We start from the raw sequence: 22,036 nt of genomic DNA, 5'->3' as shown, positions 1-22,036 counted from the left end.
TTGTAACTACATGCGGCAATGGTAGTCACAATGTTGGTCATCCATCATGTGGCTGCTTAGGATAGTTATTGTACTCCAGGAGATGACAGGGATCCATCCATCCTAGTACTGCTTGGAAACTTGTGCTTCTGCTGCTTAGGAACAAGAGGAGAAGTAAATGAAGGCTTGAAGCTTTATGGAAGGAAGGAAGCAAGCACCAGGCCACAAATAATCTATGGAAACAGAATCCAGTGAACACTGGGTTCTGTATTGCTAGGAGTTGCTGACCACTGCTCCAGATGGTGAGCTGCATGAGTGCAGTTTTTCAAGGGCTTCCTGTCTCAGTGGCACTTTGCTTAAATAACAAGACAACCCGAGTTCTGTTGTGCTTATGTGTTCCCTTTGATCTTGACTCTTGGGTTGTTCTCTGGCTCTTTATTATTAGGCTTGAGCTGCTAGTTTCTCGCCCAGCCCTGACAAGATTTGTAGAATGGTACAGAAGATCTGATGAGTATCAACTGGGGGCGTTAGTGGTGGGGCTGATTTGCTCAGCTCATAGAGGAGGTGGGAACTCTGTTGTGGCTCTGGATTGAACCACCAGCTTTAGGAGCTCAGTGGCCAGCATGGGGGTGGAGTAGTGTGACTATGTTAATATTTTGCTTGGGGTGCCCTCAATAATGGTCAAGGTATTAGAATGGGCCTTCTTACCACACTACTACCTGCTGTGATAGATTGGGACAACTAAAATATGAACTGTGTTCTACTATCCGTAGTGTCCAGAGAGCATTTGGGATTTCTGTGGAATGAAGTGCTGCCTAAAGGAAATATTTATCAATGGAACAGCAAGGCATTCCGTGCCAGTACTTGGATAAATGCAACTCTGAAAGCCTGTTAACATATTTCATGTGGGAGGGTGTTAGCTGATTAATGGCTTTTAAGTTCATTGTTTTTATTTAATTCAGTCTGTTAGACAAATTAAATAAATAGCTTAGCCTATTAAAGCAGACTACTCTCCCAAGCAGCCTTGCTTCACTGTATTTCCTCTGTGTCAGAGGAGCAAGACCTACTGAATGAGGTGCTCAGTATATGCCATTGATTCACTTCTACCCATTGTCTGACTCATGGGACTGTAGATTATTGATAGCAAGGTTACTGTTGATTAACATCTTTGACTGGAAGTTGCTGCAATTGAAATATGATAAATAATTAAGCTACAAATAATTCATTGCACCTCAATTGTGGCCTATGACAAAGGTCTCATTTAAGATCTTATTCTCCATTCCCCCCAAAGAAGTCACATCTCCCTTTGAATATACAAAGCACAGAATGGGTTCTATCTGGCAGGTAGCTAGTTAATGCTGCAATAGCTCATCACCCAACTTCCAAAAGTAGTGTGGCTGACTTTTGATTGGTTAGCCACGGCCATCATTCAATCAATGGCCACCAGGGCCAGAAACTTTTAAAAAGATGACTGTTGCCAAACAGTCCTTAGTCCCTCAACCTTACCATCTATGCTGCTACGTTAGACCAGAAGCCTGTTTGGAAGTAGCTACAGTAGGATAGACTTTCCTTTCCTTTTAAAGTACAGTGGTACCTCAGGTTAAGTACTTAATTCATTCCGGATGTCCGTTCTTAACTTGAAACTGTTCTTAACCTGAAGACCACTTTAGCTAATGGGGCCTCCCGCTGCTGCCACGCCGCCAGAGCACGATTTCTGTTCTCATCCTGAAGCAAAGTTCTTAACCCGAGGTACTATTTCTGGGTTAGCGGAGTCTGTAACCTGAATTGTATGTAACCTGAAGCGTATGTAACCCAAGTTACCACTGTACTGTTCTGTTTTTACCTTTGTCTTTCTCTGTTTTTTAATTCTTAATAAAGTTCATAAGATTTGGCTCTTGGGAGGCTTGGGAGCCAAAATGTCAAGGTTCTCTTGCATGACTGGCCTACCTTGATGGGTAATTGGAATGAAGTACCCTCTTCCACCAAAGTCTTCACCTTATCCCAATAATTCAAATGGGAAATAGTCATTTTGCTGTAAACTGCACCAGAGCTTTCTGGGAACAGCAGAACGTAGCTACACATTTCACACAAATGTGTATAACAAAGCCGTGTGTGTGTGTGTGTGTGTGTGTGTGTGTGTGTGTGTGTGTATGTGTAATGAAAAACACCCTTGGGATGCTGGTCTTCAGCCGCCTGTTTGGTATAGAGGTCCAGCAATTTCAAGCCCTCATTTCAAGTGGTGTGTAGTCATACCCACTGCCTGATTTTCAGCCTGCCTTCCTTTGTGTAACTAGGGCCCCTCAGCTTCTCTGCAGATTCCCTGGTGCAGTGTGGGGGGTCTTGCAGCTGGCGCAGGAGCCATGAGGAGGAACTGGCACTCAGCCTGCAGGCTTTTCTCTGAGACTTTTCCCACAAAGCATCGCTAATTGCATTATGGCTATCTGGCAGCCAAACTGAGAAGACCACAGTCCTTACCTTGTAGAGGTGGCATTTGGATTAGCGAGTTTAACATTTTGCAAATGTTACCTAATGCCAAATGGAACAGGAGTAACCGAGTCTGTTTATGGAAATATTTTTTTACATGTAGAAACAGCTAAACCTTGCCTGACACAGGCACTATTTGTACAATCAAAATACCAGCTTAGTTTTTGTTGAGAACAAGTTGGTTTGATCTAAAGTGCCTTGTTATGGCAGAAATGTGTAATTGCTGCTGCTGCTGCTGCTATGTGATTCTGCTAGTTTATAAAGCTAGTTTGCTGGGATTGTATGCCCCATCATGCATATAGCTGTCTGAGACATCTTGATAACTTTAGTAGATTTCTGTCAACCTCTGCTCCCCTCCCTCCTCTTTAAGGTATTCTACCACTCGTGTCTGGAGGGAGGGTTTAATATCAAATCCTTGCATATAGATCATACCATCTAAAGCATGGATGATTGACCTGTGGCCCTGTAGGTTATGTTGAATTCCTACTCCCATGAGCTCCAGTCAGCATGGCCATTGGTCACGGATAATGAGAGCTGTAGTTCAGCAACATTTGGAAGGCCACAGATTCTCCACTCCAGTCTAAAGAGTGAGATCTTGCTGAGGTTTCCCATGGTTAGAGAGTGTGCTTTTCTCTGCAACCATAAAAACAAGGAGGTTCTCCTCTTCATTTTCCCCAGCTGAAGACTGTAGTTTTCAGTGTTCTAACAAATTTTGATTGGCCTGGACAACATTTTCAGTAAGCTAGCCTGATTAGGGTATTTGCATACGTTACCAATTTGCATAATGAGCTGGATTTTGTTACTTGCAGGGTCAAAAATAACTGATGAAGCATTAACGCATCACTTCGGAGATTTGGCTTTGGTTCTTTGGTCTGCCACTCACTTCACTGTGTAAACAGCCTGCTCTGTCAGCTCTTTGCATTTCTTTTGACACAATGCTATGTACTGTACGTATATTCAGAAGCAGGTCTTCTGAGTGAGGCTTACTCTCAAGTAAGTGTGTGTAGGATTGCAGCTGATATTTCAGCATCTGCACATACAAGCTGAGGATTTTGGAAGTGCTCAGTACCGAAAAATATGAATGCCTCATAGCTGACCTTTAGAGAAGCAAAGAGTAGAGCTGTTCCTGAAATCAGCTCACTGCAGAACAGGTAATGAAGTTAGCCTTGGGGTTAGCATACTTTAGAAGTGGCATAAATATAATGGGGAAGAAGTGAACTGATGTAACATAATGGTGCCGTTTTTACACAAGTGTTGACATGGGTGTATGAGTTGATAATGCTATTTTATTTTATATTATTTTATTTTATTTTATTTTATTTTTAAGCCCCAAAAAACTCTGGACCAGTTAAGGACTGTCTTGCTCCTTATGTCTCTTCCTGATGTTGTAAATAAAAATATGCCCTTTTCCCTTATGGGGTATCCAAGAGCCCATATAGAGTCCTTACATAGGTTCCCTATTGGTAGGAGAAAATAACAGAGGCCAACCAGAGAATATTGAGAAGCAAAGCAGCTAGTAAGCTTGATCTTTATTGATCTGTTGCAACAGGGTACCCCCCTCACATGCAGGAGAGGAAGAGGACCCAGAACAATGGCCTGCAAGGCCTTATAAAGACTTTTGAAATTCCCCTTCTCTAGATCAGGACCACCCCCAGAAACATTATGCATACATCACAGAAGGGGTGTAACCTAAGACCACCCCTCAGATACATCCCACCTACATCACAGAAATTTAAATGTTGTTTTTCTCTTCTCCTTGTTTATCTCCTGTCTAGCAGGTTCCTTGATTGGATTTTCTGGGGAGCCTGGCCATTCTTTTGTAATGCTTAAATACTTATTTCCTGGGCCAGGTCACAGGCTCACACCTTATTCAAACACAGATTAAAGGAAGAGACAATGGGGAGGCTTTTCCATTTTTAACCTTGCAGAGAAAGGATTTGGTCAGTTTAGGAATCAAAATGGTTCCACGTTGGCCTTCCTGTACTGATCTATGTATGTGCAGTTATGAACATTACTATATATCTAAAACCATAAAATTCCTATCACAATTTCCCCCCTTTGGGGCTAGAATTTTTCTTAAAAATTTTTGCCCCACAAATAATAACATCGTATGTTGTAAATGGATGTCTTTGTATGAATATATAACACATGTTGCGTTTTGCTACTAAATTACTTGTGGCATTCTAACACTTTGGGAGAGACCATTTACTCAATAGTGTTCTATGCTTTACACCTAGCAGGAAGGTAAGGTCCACTAATGACTGAAAAGTGCAGTTTGCTTCCCCCCCGCCATTTTTGTGTTCTCAGGTGTCAAGGTAGCTCTTCTGTGGTCTCACACTGACATAGTGCTACAGCAACACATCCTGTCTGTTGAATCCCCTCAGGGCTTTCATTTAACCATGTCGCCTGGCATTCACCATAGCTGGCACAGGTTTTGGGCATCTCGTGAGGGAGAGGTCTTCGCCTTGGCCTTTAGCTATGGGAATTTATTATAGGCTGTGGTCTTGGGCTCATGAGAAGTTGCTCACTTGCACTTAAAGGACCAAAAAGCTAATTGCAGCCTGGATACACTTGCCCAATTCAAACTGAGTCCAATTTGAATTTATCTTGCCCCATGGTTCTCAAGTCTTCAAACCAATCTGTTAAAAGAAAACCATTCTTAACAAGGGCAGTTGTCCAAATAAGTCAATTTAAGTCTATAAGGAATCATTCCTGCTAAACCAAAGCATATCCACCTTCATGTACCTGGTGTTTTATGGATCCAGAAGTTTGTCATTGGCAAAAAGAGGTTTAACACATATTAAAATGGATAGGGAAAGTTGGCAGAGTGCCAGGTGGAACAATGTGGTTATAAATTGATCTAAACATTGGACTACACAATAGTGTGAGCTATTAGAAGGTATAAAATGCATGAGAATTCTCCATTGGTGTGTAAGCAATAAGACATTAAACATAAAAACAGTTACACACACAAAAAAAATTGCCCCCCTTTGTGGAAATCACACTGTCAGACACATTTCAACATTCTTACATAATAACACATAATACAAAAAAATAATAATTAAATATCTGTTACATATCTTGACACAATTGTGATCTTTTACGTATGTATCTTTTGAATCCTGGAGCACAGTCTTAAGGTTCAAGTGAAAAAATGTCCTTGCAATTCAACTCCTCCCCCCTTTGTCAGTTCAACTCCCCCCCCCCCCGGCAGTCTATATCCTTTGAAAGAGATAGCTGTGGGCACTTTGAAAACTCTGGCGTTGCACGTCTTGTGATGGCGAAGGGGTTGTTGCTGCTTTTCATCATTGCACATCTGTAGAAGTGATATCCTGTAAGGGGGCAGGGTTTTGGGGAGACTTAAAAACACAGTTAGACAAGAAAGAGGCAAAAGGCAAAAAGGATGTCCTCCAGTTTCCATGGGAAGCTGCAAATAATAACAAATCTTAGCATATTAAGCATTTTATTTATTTCAATATTATTATCACATTTCCACATAATTACTGTTATTATCTGCTAAGTTTGTTTGCTTCCTTCACTTAATTTTTGTTGTTGTTGTTCTTTTCATATTATCAAAATAAAAAAATTACTCCACATGTAGAGAAAGAGAACTGTAAAAATACAAGAAAGGTTAAAAAATAAAAGGAAAGCAAAAAATTAGATTACCAGTTAGATGAAAACAAACTTGACACAAAAACATCAGATTCAGAAAAGACCTATTATTAAATATATTATCAAAACCACGCAGATTACTACTAGACTGAAAAAAAATACAAAGGTTAAAAAATACAAAAGAAAGCAAAAAATTTGAATACCAGTTAGATGAAAACAGACTTGACACAAAGACATCAGATTTAGAAAAGAATTATTATTAAATAATACAAAGATATTATCAAAAACCGCACAGATTACTACTGGACTGAAAAAATGGGAAAACAATGGGAAAAAACTTAAAATTCACCATATGCTATCTGATAAAAGAACTTCATGAAACTGACTTTCAACATGTGATGAACATGTCCCCAAAGTAAAACACACACACACAAAATGAGCTATGAGGAACCAAAAATAAATAAATGCTAAGACACACAATTAATAAGCAACCTGAAGTAACCTGAAGTAATCTGTTTTGGCATTCTAACATCCCAAATGAAAATAAAAGTGTTTCTTGATGTGACATCATCAGCTGTAATGTTAATACTGGGAAATGAGTTAATACCAAGAAAAATGAATGGCAATTTAAAGTTTGTGCAGGTACCTTGCACTAGCCAAAATGACAGAATTAGTAAGAAATGCTCAGGCAAAAAGGTAAACAAATACCATTCCACAAACAATGTTTGGTTGTGCTTCGATTAATTTAATGGAAGAACTGATAAAACGAACTTAATAAACGAAAACAGATTATTTGTAACCTAAAAAAAATGTCAAAGCCACAAAGAGATAGAAGGAAATCAACTAATGTAGCAGGGATTCAGACTTGTTTTGCTGAACAGAAAGAAAGTGACTGTTTGGCTTTAAGTGAAGAAAGACAAAAGGAAAAACAAATGCATTTACTTTTTATAGAGTATTTAAATCACTGTTTGCATCCCTTCATTATCATTTGTGCTGTGGGAGAAAAGAAGGGACACTCTGTTAAAAGGGAAAATTATTTCATGTGAGAGGTCTGTCAGGAAATGCTGTTCCTAAAATGCATAGGCATATACACACCTGTTGAAAGGGAAAATTATTTCATGTGAGAGGTCTGTCAGGAAATGCTGTTCCTAAAATGCATAGGCATATACACATACACACACACACACAAAAAAACAACTTATGAAATTTAAATCCCATTGGGGGGGGGGAGAAACTACTCAAGAGAGGAACTCACAGTGGGAGTGCTTTGATATTTACCTGTGAAAAGAATTTGGCATGTCCAGTACTTAACTATTGTCTTCCTGGAGCAAAACACATTAAGGATGATTTCCCTCAAGGGTTCCAAGTTTTACATTTGAAAGAAACCTCCTCTCCCCCCTTACAGTTCCCCCCTTCCTCTTTCTCTCTTCTTTAGCTGATCTAGCCTCTGTGCATGTGCAGAGTTCATGTCTCAGCAAACCTTTTATACTATTGAAAATGTTGCATCCTTTGGCTAAATTACCATTTGAATAAGGGAAAGGAAGGGTAAGGAGTAGATTTTGAAAACAGGGTTTAATTTTAAACAAAAAAGAGAAACTCAGCAATTTAAGTATTCACCAAAGCTAGCAATTTCAGCCCAAGCAAACTGAGACTGCTTCCTTTATGTACAGGAAAGGGCTAATATCCCTCTGGCCATTCGCGGAACAATCAACCACTCTCTTATTTATGAGTAAAAATGGCCAGGTAAGGAGTAGATTTTAAAAATAGGGTTAGATTTTAAAACAAAAAAGAGAAACTCAAAGCTAGCAATTTCAGCCCAAGCAAACTGAGACTGCTTCCTTTATGTACAGGAAAGGGCTAATATCCCTCTGGCCATTCGCGGAACAATCAACCGCTCTCTTATTTATGAGTAAAAATGGCCAGAGAGTTAGAATTCATAGGATTTTTTATTTTATTTTTTTTAACATTCTCAGTCATGGTCAAGGCTAATTCTACTTAACTATATGAATTTTTATGTGCTTAAACTTTGAGTAGACTTTTAAGTCTGATTTTTGTAAATAATAGACAAAATGATAAACACTGTAATCACTTAAATGCCTGATACCACCAGTTCTGCTTCAAACATCACGAGCAAATCTGGGCTGAATTTCAACACATCAGCTACAAATTGGAAAGTTGAAAGGGACCTGGGGTCATCTAGTCCAACCCTAAAATACAGGGTTCATAGCAAGATTTGTACTACCAGAAACACACACATTCACCTCTCACCTTTAAAAACAAAGAGCAATCTGGGCTGGATTTCAACTCATCAGCCACAAATTGGGAAAGTTGAAAGGGACCTGGGGTCATCTAGTCCAACCCTAAAATACAGGGTTCATAGCAAGATTTGTACTACCAGAAACACACACATACTTATGTACACAGACACAACTGGGGAAGAGATCACAAGCCATGCGCCTATCACAAACCATGCGCCTATCATGTACTAAGGAAAAAGAAAATAAAAGTACCCAACCCTTTTAGCAGATCTTGAAGCTAGTTTGAGTGAGAGTTTACTTCCTTAGACTAAAGAGTGCAAATTCCTATAGAAATTATCTTTAAAAGAAGATTGAAGTTAACATTTTTCCTAAGATAGGGAGAGGATCTTTTATAAAGCAAAGTTTAAACAGCCATAGATTTGATTTAAAAGGAATACAAGAGTGAACAATTTTTCCTGAACTTGCAGAGGAATAGTAAGCCTAATCTATGCCCCCCCCCTTTGCAGTTTCCTTTAAAGGAAGCTTACTCGGGAGTAAATTTACCTGGCACAGAATAAGAAGGAGAAGGGGAAAAAACCCTGAAAGAGACAGAATGAAACAAGGGGGGGCATTTTCTAAGAAAAGAGGCCAGGACGTCTTATAGAGACTGATACCAGGAGCCTTACAATAACTCTTCTGTCTAACCAAATCAAAGTTAAAACTGGACTCACATATTTTTCTTAGAAGGAACACCATACTTTCATAGGCATATGCTTAATGAAGTACATACAAGGAGGAAGACTCTTTTGAGCCTCTCTCAAATAACAAACATTTGCACACTTCATTCTCATTTTTTGTCTTTTTTAAGATTGATAAGGCCCAACATGGCTTTCTTAGATTTAAAATTTTGAAGCAAGCTTGCATTTTTATTTTAGATGGCACATTTAAGATAAGCAGCTGCTGGATGTTACCTAAGTACAATTTAAACACTGGAAAAACGCTTCTTAAACACAAATTGAAGGGGACTGTCAGAGTCCAGGCGGGAAGTAAGCACCAACTGGGCTTCTTTCCCATCAGGAGTCTGTGGGTTCATTTCTTTTGATTGAGGTGCACCCATTTTAAGATTTTTTTTTAATAGCGCTAGCTTTTACTTTTATACTGCAGTCAGGGTTTTATCCCCACTTTTCAGGAAACACAATAAATAACCCACAGTACACTCAATTTGGACAACTCCGAGAATTAGTACTGTGACACACCGCCGTTCGTCTGGCCTGACTTACTAGGCTGGTACAGCTGTTGGCCTTTCCTGGCTACTAAGCTAACAGTGCGGTCAGCGATCTCAACCCCCCCCTTTGGTCATTACTCAGCCAGGGAGCCCACAGCAACCTCCTGCCTTTTACAATCTAACCTGAGAGTTCCCTACTGGACGCTTGCGTAGCGCAGTGCCAGATTGGGACTCAGAAATGACAAAGAAGGAAAGGAATCAGGTGCCCTTGCTTTCTCTGCTCACAGGTCATCTCTAACAAAGATCGCCATGGCAGAGGTGCGGCTGCACCTGGGAGTTATAGTTTTGGGAATTATAGTTTTCAGTGCAGAAGAAATTGCACAACCTTTCTGGGCAAAACTCCGAAGGAATAGGTTGGCATACAGAATTAAGTGGAAGAAATCACACACAACCTTTGCCTGGGCATACTCCGAAGGGCTAGGGCTGGTGTTGAGATCGAGGGGACAGAAAGAAGAAGGCAATTTTTAGATGAGGAAAAAAGTAGAAATTTTAGATTTGAAGGGAAAAGGAAGAATTAAAGAATTTTGGTTGCTGTGGTTTAGAGACCCCAACCCACTACCCGTGTTTCCTACTTAATACTCACTTCCGCATGCGCTGTTCCTGGTGATCCCACGATGTCTTGACTGGTTGTTTAAGGCCGGCCTGATCAAGCTTTGCTTCCTCTGGTTAGCCCCGCTGAAACTCCAGTTATTGCCAGACCCTGGGACCGATGGAAGACTGGCTATTCCTCCTGGCAAACTGCCTGGTGCGCGCTGGATAACCAGTCCTTCCTCGTTTCCAGAATCCGGGTAACCAAAAGTCCCTTCGTGGTCGCCATCTGTTGTAAATAAAAATATGCCCTTTTCCCTTATGGGGTATCCAAGAGCCCATATAGAGTCCTTACATAGGTTCCCTATTGGTAGGAGAAAATAACAGAGGCCAACCAGAGAATATTGAGAAGCAAAGCAGCTAGTAAGCTTGATCTTTATTGATCTGTTGCAACAGGGTACCCCCCTCACATGCAGGAGAGGAAGAGGACCCAGAACAATGGCCTGCAAGGCCTTATAAAGACTTTTGAAATTCCCCTTCTCTAGATCAGGACCACCCCCAGAAACATTATGCATACATCACAGAAGGGGTGTAACCTAAGACCACCCCTCAGATACATCCCACCTACATCACAGAAATTTAAATGTTGTTTTTCTCTTCTCCTTGTTTATCTCCTGTCTAGCAGGTTCCTTGATTGGATTTTCTGGGGAGCCTGGCCATTCTTTTGTAATGCTTAAATACTTATTTCCTGGGCCAGGTCACAGGCTCACACCTTATTCAAACACAGATTAAAGGAAGAGACAATGGGGAGGCTTTTCCATTTTTAACCTTGCAGAGAAAGGATTTGGTCAGTTTAGGAATCAAAATGGTTCCACGTTGGCCTTCCTGTACTGATCTATGTATGTGCAGTTATGAACATTACTATATATCTAAAACCATAAAATTCCTATCACACTGAACACTCTGATCATTGGGAGATATACTCTTGGTGGCGACTCTTACTCCTCCTGTCTGCTTCATAGTTGTTAGGAGCAGGGTGTATAGCTCTGTAGCACCTGCTTGGTAGAACTTTCTCCTGATTAGTATCAGACAAGCATTTACTCCTTGCCCCCTGGCAAAAACTTATTTTATAAAGGCAAGCATTTACAATGCCAACTTTTAAACACGTGCTCAAAACTTTTTTTGTTCACTTGGACATTCCCTGAAGTGTGACAGATTACTGACCATGGCAAATACCATTGTTCAGTAGTTTGTTGTGTTTTTATATTGGATTGTATACCATTTTCTTACTCCATGTTATCTGATATTTACATCTGTTAACTAACTAACTAGTTTCTGATGGCCAGTCCAAAGAGAAAAGAGCCCTTTTCTAAAGGACTGACTTCCAACAGGGGTGGACACTTCTATGGGTTAAATGTTTCATGTGGGGCCTTGCATTTGAATATTTGCATGTTTCAGGTTCAGTTTGATTTGTAAAAGTTTGGTACAGTGGATGATGTGTTAGCTTTAGATGTGTGGAGGCCCAGTCTCAAATTCTTGCTTTATGGAGCACACGCTGTAGCTTTCTGTGCTAATTACTTCACAATGTACTTGTTGGGATTTATAAAGAATTATAAATTGCATCATGCTTAAATTTCAGTGTTGCTGAAATTCCTTTTGCCACCAAAACCCATGTTTTGCTACTGTGAATTCAGACATTTTAAAGTCACCTCAGTTCTCAGAAGCATTTAGATTAAAATAAAATAAAATAAAATAAATAGTCAGTATGCAGGGAGGCATTTGATGAATTCAGGTAAAATTTTCCTGAGGTAGATCATGAACTTTTAAGGACTTGATGGTAAGGGAGAGTGGCCCCATGCTGTTGTAGGATGTACATCTATATTTGTCTTTTTAAAAGTTATATTTCAGCGGAGTCATTTATTGAACATTAGTATATCTACAAATTACAAAATACTTTTCCTGATTTTCCTGATTTTTCTTCAAGTTATTACTTGAAAGGGCTATAGTACTTTTGATTTCTGACTTCTTACTTCTCATACTGACAAAGCTTGTTGCTTCCAGTTGTTGTTGTTGTTGTTGTTGTTGTTGTTGTTGTTGTTGTTGTTGTTGTTGTTGTTGTTGTTGCTGCTGCTGCTGCTGCTGCTGCTGCTATTTTTGACTACACATCCACTGTGGCAAGAGGACTGCTCTCTTCATTTGAGTTTTTGGAAGCAATGGAGAGTTGAGCCTGTTCCCTTTCCAAGTCTGATGTGGTTTGACAGCTCCTTTGTGGGTCTTTGCCTTTCGGATCTCGTAGGAGGATAAATGGCTGTAGCTGGTCACTGAATGATGAATTTTAGCAGCTGGAACTGCATCCATCCATGAAATAGAGACGATGCAGACTCCCCTGAGAGCTAAAAGGAGTGATTGAAAATTAATATTGTTTGAATTGAACTCCTTAGGCCTTTCAGTTAAACTCATAATGCAGGCAGCAATTACAATCGGATCTGCTACAGCGTGTCGCCACAGCAGAAAGCCTCTTGTTATTGTTTCACAGTGGTATTGGGCATGCAATGTGTGGGGTAACACCTCTGAATAGTGCATGTCTGTTGGTATGTGACTGGGAGGAAAGCATTGGAAGACAAAATGTATTTTACCAGAGGACTCACTGCTTGGCTCATCCAGATCTGTACACATCCATTTTCTATTCAAAACAAGCATTAAATACAATATCAAGAAAAATGATGGCCATATATCAAACTGTCTTTAGCATACAAGGTATTCACTGGAGGCGTGTGCAGAGGGGCAAGTCTTCCGGATATTTGCTGTAAGAAGGAAGGTGCTTGTAAACATTACTTGTCCTTGGGTGATGTACGCAACCATGCCATAGGAACAGTTTGAAAAGGTAATTGTAGGAACATGTTGGAGTGTTTGCAGTCATTCTTGTAAAGAGAAGGAGGGCTCTTGAGAAATTCTTGTGGCAGGCAGCTCTTGCCTGAAGCTTATGTTTCTGATGGAGCTTATAAAAGCTTCTAAAACAACCTGTTTTATGGTTTTTTAACCCAGAGTTTATCACCCCTTCCCCCCACCCTGCTACTTTGAAACTCTTGCGAGCGAGAGCAAGAGAGAGTGAGAGATGTTTTTCTTTGAAGGACATCCTCCCATTACAGAGCTTAAATGTGGTAGTTTTGCTTTTCAATCTCCCAGAACCTGCAAATTAAGTTTCTACAGAATCAAACTGCAGCAGCAGAAGAGGGATTAGGACCATGGTGGTGCAAAGGAGAAAACAGCTCTGATTACTCAAAATAATAATTCTAATTCGTAAGGAGAGATTTGCAGTGGATTACACGTGTTGAATCGCTCTAGTTAATGACTCAACGTAATCCAAATAGTGACAGTTTTTATTACATTTATACAGTATTCTGCCCTTTCCCCACAGTTTTTGTTTCTCAAAAAGAAAAGAAAAAAGCAGAAGATCAGCACTTCTGTGAGATTGGCAGAGGTGAACTTCCACCTAGTCTCCATAACTGAGTCCCTAAGGCCAAATCACTGCAGTGCATCGTCTTAAGTTTGGAAAAGTCTTTTTTAAATAGGCTGAATTCAGATATGCTACTTTATGTATAATCTGAGCATCTGGATTTTTTGGTAAAGTTTATTATTATTATTCCTCCATGTTATAATTTATATAAAAAAGTGATAACAATGATAGGATCAGACAAAAATTAAAAGATGAAAAACAGCACATGACTCCGACCATATGTTGAACCATTCAAAAGATGTGCAAATATATTGGAAAAATCAACTTGCTTTAACATCAGCTTTTGAAAATGATCTGTGAATTTGGCTAGGCAGCAAGGGCTCTATTCCCTGGCAGGTGGGATTTCAGTGGTAAACAATCCTGCATTGTGGTATGAGATTGAATTCTGTTGCTCTGGATTCTAGAAACTGCCTCCCACCCAGTCTTGGGCAGACTGATTCTTTTATTATTGAGAGCAATGGGGTTTTTGCTGCTCAAGTGAGCCATGAATTGTAACACCAGCGATGGAAGGAATTGTCTGAGCCTTATAAGAAGCTGTGTGAATGAAGTTCTGTGTTGTACTATTATTGATGTTTTAGATGTTTGTGTACAGTATCATTTAATGCTTTTACAAGCTCCCCCGGGAGTGCCAATTGGCACTGAAAGCTGGGATATGCATCAGAACAAGGTAGTTTCCATAGTGCTCTCCAGATGTTGTGGTCTACAACTCCCATTAACCTCTGGCCAGCATGCCCAATGGGCAGGGATCATAGGAGCTGTAAATTACAACATTTGGAGGGCACCATGTTGTCTACCCCTGTGTTGGAACAAAGATTCAACAGCTGGGGGTATGTTCATCTCAAAACTGTGAAATCATGCATATTTTATGGGATGATATATCAGTTCAGTCCATAATCGGTTGCCTTATCTTAATAAAATCTGAGAAAACTGCCCACCACATTATCTTAGTGTGGCTGAAATTTGAGGAGGAATTTGTGGTCATAAGAATAAATTACTTAAGGGGTCTCTAAGAGAGCTAATCCACGTTGGTACTACTGAGTGGTCTGGTAAGGAGAGGCAGCTGTTAATACAATCTTGTTCCCTCTCAGTGACTTGAATAGTGCATGAAGTATGTAACCCTATATTATAAAATACCATGCTGCTTTAAACCTCCCCAGCATGATTACTAGGCATAGCTATGGAAGCATCCTCGAGACCTAGTAAATAACGTTTCATTTTTCGACAGGAGTGATGGATGAATGCGGCATCCTTGCTGAGGATAAAGTGAGAAACAGCTGTCATTGTACAGAGCATTTAGCTATTGCTTATTGTTAAAGCCTTGGTGCTTGGGAAAACTACTCTGATAAAACTCCTGGCCAAGACTGGAGCCTTCAGGACAGACAGCTGCATTGTGAGAAGTGAGATTCAGGGCAGACCTTGATTTCTTTTGGTTTCTTTGTGATCTTTTTGGAAACAGTTATGATAGCATTGTAAACAAGCCCACGAAAGTTCCTCTCCTGGTTTTTTGTTTTGTTTTTGTAAACTGATTTGTGGTTTTTAAATAATCAAGCGGTGTGTAAATTTCATGAAATAAATAAATAAAAATAACACAGCCAGCAAGGCTGATGGAGTCTTGTTATGGTGGGTGAGTTCTAAACCATTAGTGCTCCTTCAGGGAGTACATTTTTTCATGCTGTTTCTAAAGAAGCGGCAACAGGAAAATCTCTCCACAGGCCATGCTTTTCAATGCATCCCTCTTCCATTTGTCAAAGGGATGTTCCTATAAACATAAACAGTGAATGGAAGCTAAGTAGCTGGCTCAGAAGTACAGAGGGTGAATTCTGCCATAATCTTTTGTTGTTTGATCTCTGTGGGAAATAGAAGCAGGAAGAGAGGCTGACAGGCTGCTTTCTGTGCGTGTATTTATTCTGACATACCTTGATGGAGCTTCTGGTTGTGTTGTTCCATTGTCTCTCTGGTGTCCATGTATGTAGGCTGACCTAAGGCCTTGAATCCCCAGATGCTATGGATGCACTCCACTATGGGATGATGTATTTGGCACTTGCCCCTGGAGGTGCTCATGTGTGAACATGCCCATATTTATAGACAGGTTTTAATCTAGAAGAGCAGGTGTTGTGTACAACATATAAGAAGTGGACTAAAACATTCTGGCAGGTTTGCAATGACATGTAGATTTTTTTGCTCTAATTTTATTTTAGCACTTCAAATAAAAACCAAAGCCAAGTGAACGTAGTGCATAAAATCCAAATTGGGGAGAACTGTCCAGCAGTGTGAAGCAGTTGTTTCTGGCTCCTAAATGTTGATCTCATTTCCATAAAAGGAAGGGAATTGTCTCTCTTTGAGACCTAAGCATCCTCTGTCATTGTTTTTTCAAGAAAATAGAGCCACTTTCTCCCTTTTGAAAGCACCCCGTCTTTTTCCTCTGCAAAACAAACAAAAACGGTCGTCCTGGCTGGGACTTACTCCATTGCACAATCATTTATCCTTTTATGCTGTTTTTCAAAGCAGCCTTCGTTGGACACCAAACCGTTTCCCTTGAAATGGAAGCATCAGGAGGCTGTGCAAGCAAAAAACATTCAGAGCTGCTTCAAAGTAGACACTAGGCTTATAAGGCTCTGGAATCTAGTCTGTCATCCACATACTAGTTTCCTATTTTGTGTAATACAAGGGGTGCTGACTGTAATTGTATTATTAGAGCATAAACTAGCCTCTAAGGTTTGTAGAAATCAATGGGACATACGTACTAGGCAAATGGAGGTAAGCACACAGGACTCCAAAGTGCATGTTCTTACAGATGCAGACTTCCACTTGCTTCACTGAGCATTTTAACTTGTACAGATTCACACAGTTGTCTGAAATGCTGTAGAAGCTGACACCCTGAGGGCTCAGTAGCACATATTTCCTGGAATTGGCAAGGGTTGGAGGAAGGCAGCACAACCCAAAGGAGACAGAGAGTGGAGCTGAAGGCAATGGAGCTGTGCAAAACAGCAAAACAAAACAACTGTACCCACCAACCCAGAGCAGAAGGGTATTCTCTGGTCTACGGAGGCTAGAACCCAGTGTGGCTAAAGACACTTCCCAGTTAAAAGGGGCAAGAATAATATCCAAACACTGTTCTCTTCTACTGTGTAGCACAGGAGAATTTATATTGGTCACATGTTCTACACTTTTGACCTTGCCCAAATATAAGGCTGATCTTATTTCCCGAGGAGAGAGGCAAAGGTTGAGAAGGATAAATTGAAAAACTGGTCCAAGGTGAACTGCTGGAACATAGTGTATAGAATTGCTGTCACGTCAGAATACTGCCTCACATTAAGATGTGTAAAACACATTGTGAGATTCCCATTTGGTGCATGGATGGTGCTTTGAAGCTGAAGGTTGCCAACAGAGAAAGCTCTTGGCAGAGAAGGCAGATTTTTCTTTCAATCTCTACTGTTGTGATTGTAGAAGCCGAGAGGCCATGAAACCAGTTTGACTGGAGATTGCTGTGGGTAATCACTCTTCCCTCTAATCACACAAAAATGAGGAAGTACTAGAAAGATTTTGGCTCAAAAACATGCAGTGTTGGACATGGCTCCACAGTGGAAAGTATTTAGTAGAGGGTGGTCCTCTGGATGTTGCTGGACTACAAGTCCCATTATCCTTGGCCATTGGCCATGTTGCCTGGGACTGATGGGAGGGCCACAGGTTCCCCATCTCTAATTTAATGGAAACAGTGCTTTAAAAAAAAACTGTGCAAAGTAGTTTTGCCAAAAGAGTTTTTGAATTTTTGGACACTGTTAACATTGGTTGCTGTACATTGGGAATTTCCTGGACATTTCACCGATTTCCACCCAGACACTGCTTCTGGCTGCAGTATTCCAGGTATGTCCTGGAAATTCCAGACGTATGGCAACTCTGCAGTGGATCAGAAATGGACAATGATAAGTATTGATAATAGAATCCTATTCCGCTGGCACAGCTCGGTCATATTTACCATTCAAGCTGCACCTGTTAGTCATTGGTTCCCATATGGAATCTCTCTCACTTACCTGGATGGAGGGCAGAGGAAGTGTAGCATGGAAGGTGCTTGTTGTACATGGGTAAAAGTCTGATCCGGTGCTCCACCCCTTTTGTTTTTGGGCTCCACCCATCACTGGCAGGTTGCCCCTGAATTGCTGCTCATGAGTTAGTGCAGCCTTTGGACTGAGAAAGGTTCCCCATTTCTGATCTAGACAGAACAAATTTGATAGAAGAAGAAGAAGAAGAGTTTGGATTTGATATCCCGCCTTTCACTCCCCTTCAGGAGTCTCAAAGCGGCTAACAGTCTCCTTTCCCTTCCTCCCCCACAACAAACACTCTGTGAGGTGAGTGGGGCTGAGAGACTTCAGAGAAGTGTGACTGGCCCAAGGTCACCCAGCAGCTGCATGTGGAGGAGCGGAGACGCGAACCCGGTTACCCAGATTACATGACTACCACTCTTAACCACTACACCACACTGATAGGTGCCAGTGCTAAAATGTTTGTGGTAAATGAGGGGTAGGGACTCCTTTTGGCTTGGAGGACCAGAACTTTATTTCCCTTGGACTTCATGGGCCAATGTTTGCAGGTGGGCAGGGTCACTCTTGCTGATCTGATGACTGACAGGTAGGCAGGACCACTCATCTCTCAGAGTTAATCCATTGAGTGGGAAGAGGGGGGTTCAGCTAGTTGGGGTTCATTCCTGCTGTCTGCAGGGCTCTACACCCAATGTGACTTACATGTAACAGGATCCCACTCATAACTCTGGCTATGCATTTAAAAAGTACAGTTTCTATTTCAGAAGGGTATTGATGGGCTTATTTAAATTTCAAGAAAGCCTTCAAGCTGTTTTCTTTGAGCCAGTTCCACTGTCACATTTCGGCTTTACCAATAAGCTTCAGAAACTCATCCCATGTGTGCAGGCATGTAAAAAAATTATTCTGCCCAAGTGACACAGCATGCATCTAGGTTATCTCATGAGCTGAGGTTGGATATGTGGATAGTTCTAATACTGTACATAGGATTATTTACCAGCAACTTGTGCATGTGCACAAATCTAACAAATATTTTGCATTAATTAATGTACCTATAGGATTCATTCTCCAAGCCATTTTGTGGTTGCTTAATATTGCATCAAACCTGGTTTTAGCTTCAGCATCTCACTTCCATAAGTGATAGATTTTGTTCAAACAGTTAAATCAAGGACCAAGTCTCTGTTCTACTATACTGGAGAAAGCAGATCTCTTAACCTCCTTTCAAGTCCTGGGGTTGTTCTCTTAAAAGCTTCCTTTTCCAACAGCACTGCATCATCCTCAGTAATTTCTGATTCACTTTGTTCTTGCTTCCCAGTATGGCAGGAGCTTTTAACTTGCCCTGCAGCCATTTTCCTCCTTTGCTGCAGGCAGAGGGCAGAGCATTTTGCTCTTTTGCAAGTTTTAACTGAGCCTCAGAGAGAAGGTGCTCTTGCGCTCTCTCTCTCTCTCTCTCTCTCTCTCTCTCTCTCTCTCTCTCTCTCTCTCTCTGTGTGTGTGTGTGTGTGTCTTTCCATCCATCCCTGTGTTTCCAGAGCATCTGATTTCTTGGATCAGACAGATAATACCAAAAAATCTTCATTGATCAAATAGTTACACTATGGTGCTGAATACTTTATGTGGAAGTTAAATATGTTTGGAGCTTACTCTCACACCAGAATTTTGGCTTCTCAGAGTTAATATGTTAAGGTTCCACCCTAGCACTGAATCTGAAACAAATAACCTTTCATATTTATTCCACACATGTTCGAAGTTGCCTTATGAAGTAGTAGTAGTTTGTTTTTCCTGTTTACACTTGAGAAAACCAAGTTGGGCCTGCTCAAGGTTATTTTCAAATGGACAGATAAACTGGGATTTCACTTCTGCTGCAGGCTGAATGCTTTATGCACCAAGACGTCTTTTTAATAGCAAATAAATGTTTCTCGTGGTCCTTATGCACATATGAGGACAGGTAGCACTTGGTTTCCTGATATTTACACATTATCTGTTGCATGTTACTTGTTATCTGTACAGAGGCGTACCTAGGCTCCCCCCTCTCCATTTTGCCCCTTGGCAAGAAAATGTATCGGCACCTCTGAAGCCAGGAGAGACCATGTACCAGAAACTCAAAAAACTTTATTCTTGTTGCCTTTCGTGCTCTGCCAATGACTTCCTCTGTAGCCTTCAGGATTAGGTGTGCTCTGCTCCACCTCTCCTCCTCCTTCTCCATTGATCCGTCCGTCCATCTGCTTGCCTGGCTCCCTTGGCTCACTGCTTTCCCTTCTGGCTTCTGGTTTCTTTCTTTTTTCCTCCTCCTGCAACTCATGCCCGCTCGCTCTCTCTTTCTTCCCTCTGAGCCCTGCTGGGTGCCTCACTCACACTTCTAATAGCACCACCAGTCAACTGTGGAGGGGCCCCTGCAGAACCCACGCCTGTGACCAGATTCCTCTGCCAAGGTGCCCGGAAGAGCCTGTGCTCCTTACCTGGGTGCCCAGAACAGCAGAGGAGCGGCCCGGGGAGTACACAAGCAGGTGGAGGTCTCCTAACTGCTCCGAGCCAGAGTGGAGAGGTGTGATTTTTGCATCCCTCTGGGCCTGTGCCCTTGGTGGTGGCCAACCTATCAAACCCTTAAGCATGCTTCTGTATCTGTATGCATGCAGAAGAGGCCTCAGCCCTATTTGACTTGAAGCAGTTCTCAAATTGGCAAGAGTGACATCATTTGAATAGCACAATGCAGAGGCTGGGGGCAGGGGGGTAGCCTTTTTTTGAGTAGTGGAGATGTTGTGCTTACCTGCCATACTTTCGTTTGTAAATCCACAAAATTCAGTTTCCCTTCTCAACGTCTCTTGCCTACACACATTTATTTTTACTTTGGTGTTGTTTTGTCACACACTGTTGCATTCTTTCAGTCTACAGCTGCTAGCAGCCATCTTCCCCTGCCCCCAATATCTCACCCAGAACCAAGGAGGTGGATGAGAGCCATTTGTTTAGAGAGCTACTCCCACTACCGGTCTGGCTTATTCCATGCCACTTCCATTCCATCTTGGACAGCAGAATAAAGTAAGCTTGCATTCAGGGCATGGGAAAGAGAGATTCTATGGTAGGCAAGACTCCCCTTTGTGTTTTGATGCCAGTACTGAGAACAGAGCTCTCTGCTCATAAATTTTACCAGCATTTGTCTGTTTAAGGAGATCTCATCCGCTTGACATTTGGATTAGTTTCACCCTTCCCTATCCTCATGCTGATGAATAGGTTAGCTTGTGCAGTGTGGAATAAACATTGATTAGGATAAGTGGACTGTTCAGCTGAATTTCAGATTCAACCAGCCACTTCTCATACTTTGCTGCTTCTGCCTGTCCTTTCTTACAGAGGAGGTTGGTTCAGCTAGAGCTCTGCACATGTCCAGAATTGTGTGTATGGTTTTGCTTTGTTCTAGTAATGAGAGAATACCATGTGATCATCACAGGAATCCCCTATTGTGTGAGGCTGCGCTGGTATAAACTGGAGGTACATCCAGTCACAAGGAGGTGGTTCCACTGTGACCCAATTAATTCCAAAATCCAGTCCAATAGCTAATACATCTAATGCCTTTTTGCATTCCCCAAGAAGTCCCATTTCAGCAAGGATGAGAGCACCTTGCCATAAATATCTGTATTGGCAGAGATATCCCTATGTCTCCTATGTTTCAACCTTTGGCACGACACCAAATTAACTGAACTTGGGATGCACCATGAAGTCTCCACCAATGTCCTTTGTTATGTAATGTCATTTATGTCTGAGCCTGGACCCTTTGTAAAAAAAAAAAGCCCTTTCAGAATCAGGGCAAAGCTATTGGATCAGTTTTTCCTAAAACTGGGTACATAAAAAAATCCCATCTTGTTCAGCTTTTGGGGAGATGCTTCAGGAGACAGGAAAACCACCACTTTTCATGTGACCATTTGCCTTTCATCATTCTTTTTCTCTCAAAATAAAGCTGGATATTTTAAGACTGCTTCTGTAGTGACATTTTAGTAAGACACATAGCTCTTCTGCTGTTTATAAATAATTTCATATTAGCAATTTAAATCTTTATTCATTCATAAATAAATAAATATTACAGTTGCAGCAACAGTGTGGCTGTTCCTGGTTCTCTGTAGGAAAGATACTAATATGCAAAATCCCACAAATTAATCAAGGTTATCAAAGCAAATGCAATTCTCTCTGTGTACATGCATAGTGTTATTCATTATGCTTCCAGGCATGTATATTCGGTACAGATTTTCTGATGCCATACAAATGTTGCCTGTCAAATGCTCATTGTGGGGCCGATCCTGACCTTCAGGTGTGAACTCTAATCAGCACTGACCCCATGCAGTCTGTGCGGTTTTCTGTTCTCCCTAGAAGT

General features: G+C 41.1%; 1 protein-coding gene across 4 annotated transcripts in view; it reads left to right on the top strand.

Annotated features, from left to right (window-relative positions):
• Window positions 1-22,036, top strand: part of SEMA4G (semaphorin 4G) — a 107,858-nt gene that overhangs the window by 49,157 nt on the left and 36,665 nt on the right. The window lies entirely within an intron of this gene.

Source organism: Podarcis bocagei (assembly GCF_964188305.1).
Source record: "Podarcis bocagei genome assembly, chromosome: 4".
Classification (NCBI taxonomy): Eukaryota; Metazoa; Chordata; class Lepidosauria; order Squamata; family Lacertidae; genus Podarcis; species Podarcis bocagei.
The sequence above is the reverse complement of the archived record's forward strand: the minus strand, read 5'-3'. Positions and strand labels throughout refer to the sequence as shown.